Raw genomic sequence first — 6830 nt, forward strand, 5'->3', positions numbered from 1 at the left:
ACAGAATACCAGCTGATCTGAGTGGGAAGCGGATCTTTAATGCAATATCTACATTGGCCATTATCAGCAACCATTCCTCCAATCATCCAAAGGCACATTATGTTTACTAATCTGATACCATTTTAAAAAACGCACTGAGGAAACATTGGAGAACCTTCTCGCAATTATGTGAGCACATAATGTAATCTGAAAACTGCTGCCCTGGTTAAAAAAAACAATGCAACTGCTCTCAGCTGGTATTCTGTCTACAATGGAGTGCAATGGAAATTTCTAAGTGACCCCAAACTTTTGACCGGTAGTGTACATCCACCTCACAAGGCTTATCATAGTGTTTTCTTGGCTGGAAAGATTTTAACACATTCAGTAAGCTTCTGTGAATTATCAATATGATTTATAAGCATATATTTAAATTTAACATAATATGCTATTGAGTCATTATAAAATATTGGCATCATTAAAACAACCATTGAGAATCAATAAGGAATTTACAGTCTTACTCCCTTCGCTGTCCTGCCTTTACCATATTTAGTACAGTTTCTTGAAGCACATGCTCTTCTGACATGGTCCACTGGGCAATTCACCATCACATGCTTTGGCAGGCTCCGTGTGTGAAGTAGAGTATTGATTGATTTATATGCATCATCATTTTCTTTCCCTTTCAAATTTCTGGTGGTCGGTGTAGCGAGAATAACATTCAGCATAAATTCAACATAATTACTTTAATAATGCTGCCACTTCACATATCTGTGCTGGGTGTTTTAAAAAAACATAGGCATGTTAGGTCATGCCGTGGAAGAACACATCTTTTTTTTTCCATTTACATTAAAAGCTTGATCGGTTTCATCAGTCACATTGAGTCCAGACGTCACTGTAATAATAATAATATTAGAATTGCCAAAAAAGCAACTAAGTCATCCTCTCCACTGAACTCAAGTTCAAATAGACAGTGTAAGAAGCTATTCAAGCTTTAAAGGACAGCTGGATAAAACAATAGAATAATATTTAAGCACATATTATTTCTCTTTCATCTCTAGCAAATTGGTACTGAAACATGTATGTAGAAAGGTATTGTATTATGTAAGATATAGAAGAACACCTTTTTAATCTAGTTGCAACACAACCACAATCCAAGCATGGGCAGAAAGTATTTATACAACGATTTTTACTGGTCTTGCTAGAGAAAGAATGTTTATTGGTGTTTTATGTATAAAGTGTAACAAGAATTGGTGTCCGTTTCTCATGTTGGCAACCATAACTAGGGAGGTGTGAATAGGGCTGTAGGTATTCTTTTTGTGAGAAATGGGTGTAGATAGTTTGTTTATACACTCTAACATAAGCTGTCGGCTTACCATATTACTACCAGTAGTAACAGTGTTACTTGCAATGCCAAGGAAGAAATCATTAAGGAACTAGGAATTAGTTTGTGGGGTTAATGGTTGCATGTGAAAAAAAAAACAGTTCACAGGTACCACATGCAGTTCTGGGTGAATTCAAGAACAATGTTGTGTCTTTATTTCTTCTACATTGATTTTCAACCAACTCACAGAGCTAATTTAGCTTAACTAGCTGGCAAAATACAGCTGATAACATTTCCAATTTTGGGGGCTAGAAATGAGAAGCTGCTTTTTTCTGCCTCTGTTCGAAATGAGGGACCCATTGGTTTAAAAATGACTTAGAATTTCAAATTCTAAGTATTTCAAAAGTACATCTGCCACCGTATCATTGTAAAGTGCATAGCTGTTTTGCGTGGATGGAAACAGAAGGGTATAGCAGTAGTAGCTAAGGAATAGTTGTCTTATTTAATTTAATTTAAAGCCTACATTGTTCAGGGCTGTATCAGTAGATAAGGATCCTATCTAATTTCCAAGTTGCGTCTAACAAATATTTTAGCTCACTTGGAAAAACTGTAAACATAAATTGAAACCTACTAAAACACCTTCTGTTTAACATTTCACTGGGTTTTCCCTTGGAACATATCAGTCACATCATCTTATCTATTGTAAGCTGTTGTACTAACCCATGGGCTTAGAGAAACCTAAAACTTGCCTTTGATAGGAATCAAGGGACTGCCTTCTGTGCTCCTTACTCAAACCGCGCTTATTGCCAGCCTCAAGAGAAGGAGGGAAGAGACAGTTATTTCCCACAGCGGCTGAGTGAACACAGATGGGAGGGCTGTACCCCGGTGTCAGAATATCAAAGCAAATATTCACCTTAAGAGACAGACATGTTCATAAACTGCCGGTCCTTCTCAATTTCAACATTATGAAATCAAATGCCCACCGTTAAGTGGTTTGTTACCTTACTTAAAATACAAGCCTTTTTGCTGACGGCACCTGTGTTAACGAGAGCTGGATTTGTGGCACCGATAAAAGGAGGTTGCGGTGGAAAATAAGAAGTTTTAATGCCTAAGATTTCCTGGAATTTTTCTTTGAAGTCGAGGTTTGAAAGCAGACATGGTAATTGTCTTTAGGGGTTCTTGCTGTGTGTGTGTGTGTGTGTGTGTGTGTGTGTGTGTGTGTGTGTGTGTGTGTGTGTGTGGTGTGTGTGTGTGGTGTGAACTACTAGTAGAAGGGTTTGACTGTGTGAAATTTGTTAATGCAGGTAGCCTATTTTTTCGTTTGGGATTTGTAACTTCTGTAACACTTTATTAAAGGGGACATATTATGCTTTTCCGTGTTTTCTGTCTGAACTACAATGTTAAAATGTTGGCTTTTCATGTTAAACCTTCAAATAATGACGTAAAAGTATTTTAGACAAATCCCTGTGAGCTAAAACGTTCAGAACTATTCTGAACACTCAGGTTCCAACCGTTTTTTCTATTCTCGGCTAAGTCTTACGCAACTCTAAGCCAATCGTCTGTGATTGGTCATTTGCTCCAAGTAGGCAGGGTTGGAGATCGGTGTTAACATTGCAGCATGTAACTACATGGCTAATGGCCGTAAACAATGTCATCTAGGCTGCCAGGGTTGTTAAAGTGATGGTTTGGAGTAATTTTACGTTAGGGTCCTTTGCACCACGACCTCGAGCCAAACAACCCCCCAGAAGCTTTTTTTCACTTGGGTCAAACATTGGGCGAGTTAGCGTTATCAGCTGATTTGCTTAGTGCCGGTGCTAATGGAACCACGGGTGCATCTCGTAAATTACCCCACTAATGATGCCCGAAATGATACCAATGAGTATGAGTTTTTTGTAACATTAAAGCATGTAAACATCTTCTAGTACAAACACAACATACAGTATAATCCTAAAAATGCTGTATAATAATGCTGTTTTTTCAAAATGCTATTTTCTGCCTCATATTTGAAATCTTTTTTGTTTTTTCAATTTCGAAAGAGTGCTGTACTCGTCAAACAGAAGCTTAACTGTGAGAACTGTGACTTCAAGAGAGAACCCCTGTCCTTGGAAAGTTTCAGTAGCAAGCAGTTGTCGTGCTGAGTCTAAAAAAAAATGTGTGTGACAGTCTTGTTTTCTTCTTGCCTGAGGGCCACTGCAGGAGGTGAAGTTACTGTCATAGAAATTGTTATGCTCATGAAGCAGTAGAGTAGCAAAATACATTTAATACCTCTTGCGCCTACTTTCAGGGAATTTGAATAGTGATGGTGGGCTGGTGACAGCTTGAAGTAATTTACATCAAGACAATAATGAGCCTTAATTGCTGACACGCAGAGTTGGGTCTTGAACTAAACACCACAGTACAAATACACCAAGACATCCCAGTTAACATCAGTAATTCCTGCCGAGATTCCTCTCTTGATAGGTTCATGCACGTGTCATGTTGCAGTGATGGTTTGATAAAAGATAAAATGCCAATGTTGTTTGTACTCTTGGATACAAACAACATGTACAGGCTTGTACTTTGAGATTAATCACAAACATATGTTATAACTCAGGTTTTTACACTTTTTCAGTACAAAATGTGTGAACTGACCTTTTTAGTGTTGTACTGAAACAGAGAGCTTTTTAAGGCAAAGGAAATGTTTTTTTGTTTTTTTTCTTCTTCAGTTGAGCAGACTGCCTCGGTGGCAGTAATTGGAAAATCATGGCACTGGTGCCGAGCTTCTAATAATGAGACATGTCTCTCGTTGTGTTGAGGATATTAATAATGTAAAAATTCAGAAGACAGTGTTGGACACTCCTAGATAATTAATGTTCGCTCTCCAAACTTGACACCAGTTGCTTCTGTAGGTGAAGCAGTATGTTACATTTTTAATCATCACCGTGCAACTCCGTGTGCCTGAGCTCCAATGAAAGAGACAAAGTGAGCTTCACTAGCTGCCTGTTTAGAAGAAGAAGGTTCGCATTGCTTTGGGTTAATGTCAGATGGCTCCAGTGGGATTCAAAGACGGTGTCCTTACTGGCTGAGGGTACATGTGTTTGCACCTACGTTTCCAGTTTTTAAAGGGGTTGTAAAATGTGTTTGAAAATGCTTTGGCCATGTGGTGGTTCCTGTAGCTAAGTGTAAAGTTAAGTTAGCAGTTAGATTGCAACTAATAAATGAGTACTTGAAGCTTTAGTGCCTAACTTTTTGATATTAATGAAAGTCTGTTACAGACGCGCCAACAGTTTTGTTGTCATTACTTAGAACTCCTCATGGGGGCGGCACCAGCTATGCACTATACCTTTGATACATGATCAGTATAAAAGCAAAAGATATGTATCACTCCTTCCTTTATTTGCATTATAGATTAATATGCCAGTTATGTTCCCAGTTAATTAACTAATTATTGGTCTGTATGTCATCATACCACAGGCAATAACACTTTTTAACATGTCATCACTGGGTGCTAGATAAGACTTTTGGACACCACAGTACTGCACTAAGTGCAACCTGCTCAACTGGTTTATTTACATTTAGCATACATCTTAGCATATTATTTAAGCAGTTGCACATTTTTGTTTTCCCATCCTGTACATATCCAAATATTGTTCTTTTATTTTATTCATATTATTATTTCATGTATATTGTATGTATGTATATTTTTCCTAGTATTTCATTTATATTCTGTGCTTTGTGACTTTTTTTTGCTGCTGTAACACCGGAATTTCCCATTTTTCTTGGGATCAATAAACATCTATCTATCTATCTATCTATCTATCTATCTATCTATCTAAAATAGTACATTTTGCCCATCACACGTTACTAAAGACCAAAGTGAAGCTTTGACTAATTGACCAATGGATTAATTGACATAGTCTGGATCAGCGGAAGTACATTACCATGATAAAGCCAGACATCCAGCACATGGCTCACTCGCTGGACGTCTGCTCTCTGTGTGCTGCCGTTCTCCAAATCCCTTTGCTACAGGAAACAGCGGCCCTCCAGCTAGCAGACTAAACGCTAGTTTTGAAGAAAATTTGGACCGTGCAATAAGTCAGGCCAACTTGTTTTTTTCAGGGAATGATTGTAAAGATTAACAAGGAATATGTTTATGGCATTTACTGTGTAACTGGGTTTAACCATATGTCCAGCTAATTTAAATAGCTCACGCTGCTGTATTGTGTGAACAACTTATTTATTATTTTATGTCCCACCATAATAAGTTCAATTGCAGAACCACCATCGCAGCATCCGGAGCTTAGCACTGCCCAAAACGATTGGGAAGGGTTTAAAGAAATGAAGACAACCCCGAGTTTTTCTTCTATCCTTGAAGGTATTTGTGGTGTAGCCAGACCTTACTCCACAGTGCTTTGGAGATAGGTCTGGCAATGTGTTGACTAAAATTGACTAATGATTTCATCTCCAGTTAGGATTGAATAATTAATTTGTCAGGTTCAGATTGTATGTAGGCATGAGCATAGCAGTTATTTTTAAAAGGAAGTCCTTGTATTTCAATGGCCCATTATACAAAGATTACACAATTTCTAAGCAATTTTCCCAGATGCCAGTTAATAAAAAAATAATTGAAAAAGAGATGATGATAAATGCATATAAGATGATTTGGCCTTTTTTTTCAGGAAAGGGATTATGTGGCTGAGAAACGAAACACAATGTTCAACTGAATTCTAGAAGGAAAATGGAATCAATTATGTTTCTGGCTACATTTACACACATGGTGTAATTTGGCTGTTTGCCATACTCTAGTAGAGATCCTGTCTGTGTTAAGCTGTTTACATGATCCGTTGATACGTTTCAGTTAAATCTCTTTGTTACCATAAATGACCAAGCTAACAAAATATTTCAATCCCCCTGAGCTGTTCATTAAATGTATATATTGAGTTGCCACGGATATTTTTGACTTTGCTATGGCAGGTCATCTCTAAGACAATAATAATACAGGGTTTCCTTCCCAGATTGAAAATATACAGCTGCAATACATGTATATGAAAATGATCTGGAATAAATAGCCTAGGATATATTTAAAAAAAAATATCTCTGAGAAAGCTCCTTCACTTGTTTTCAACAACAATAACAGACTTATTAAAAGTGCTAGGGACAGAGAGGGGGTGTGATGGACTGAAGCGTACGCTACTCACAGAGTGACGTCTGACTCTTTATGAATGGGTCCAGCACGGGTCGAATGGCGGGTCAGCAGTTACAATATCTTGTGTATGAAATGTCTGTATCGTCACTGCGCTGCATTTGTATGAACTATGATATTCTGGACATGGGTCACATCTCTCACCCAGGTCCAGCGGGCTCCGTCTCAACATACTGAAGTTTGTTGAATTCACTTCTTTTTTTTTCGCCGTGACCGCCGCAATAGCAGAGAGTTACCAGCGGAAACAGTGGTACAAATACAGGTTTTCCTCTCATGCTTAACAATATACAGCTGTGTTAATAACCATTAAAACTGTGGACAAATGTCAGAAGTGTGGACCGGCGCTGTCGC

At 38.0% G+C, this 6830-nt stretch overlaps 1 protein-coding gene and 2 long non-coding RNA genes across 3 annotated transcripts in view; 2 read left to right on the forward strand and 1 right to left on the reverse strand.

Moving 5' to 3' along the window:
- trip4 (thyroid hormone receptor interactor 4) overlaps positions 1-6830 on the forward strand; it is an 83317-nt gene that overhangs the window by 20676 nt on the left and 55811 nt on the right. The gene's annotated exons all lie outside the window — the stretch shown is intronic.
- The window catches only part of LOC116689566 (uncharacterized), an 18951-nt gene that overhangs the window by 9386 nt on the left and 2735 nt on the right, over positions 1-6830 (forward strand). Inside the window, exon 2 of the long non-coding RNA XR_004332040.1 lies at positions 6509-6513. This is a non-coding gene — a long non-coding RNA (uncharacterized LOC116689566). The remainder of the gene's footprint in view (positions 1-6508; positions 6514-6830) is intronic.
- The window catches only part of LOC116689558 (uncharacterized), a 33606-nt gene that overhangs the window by 940 nt on the left and 25836 nt on the right, over positions 1-6830 (reverse strand). Inside the window, exon 4 of the long non-coding RNA XR_004332034.1 lies at positions 2329-2333. This is a non-coding gene — a long non-coding RNA (uncharacterized LOC116689558). The remainder of the gene's footprint in view (positions 1-2328; positions 2334-6830) is intronic.

Source organism: Etheostoma spectabile, chromosome 1 (assembly GCF_008692095.1).
Source record: "Etheostoma spectabile isolate EspeVRDwgs_2016 chromosome 1, UIUC_Espe_1.0, whole genome shotgun sequence".
Classification (NCBI taxonomy): Eukaryota; Metazoa; Chordata; class Actinopteri; order Perciformes; family Percidae; genus Etheostoma; species Etheostoma spectabile.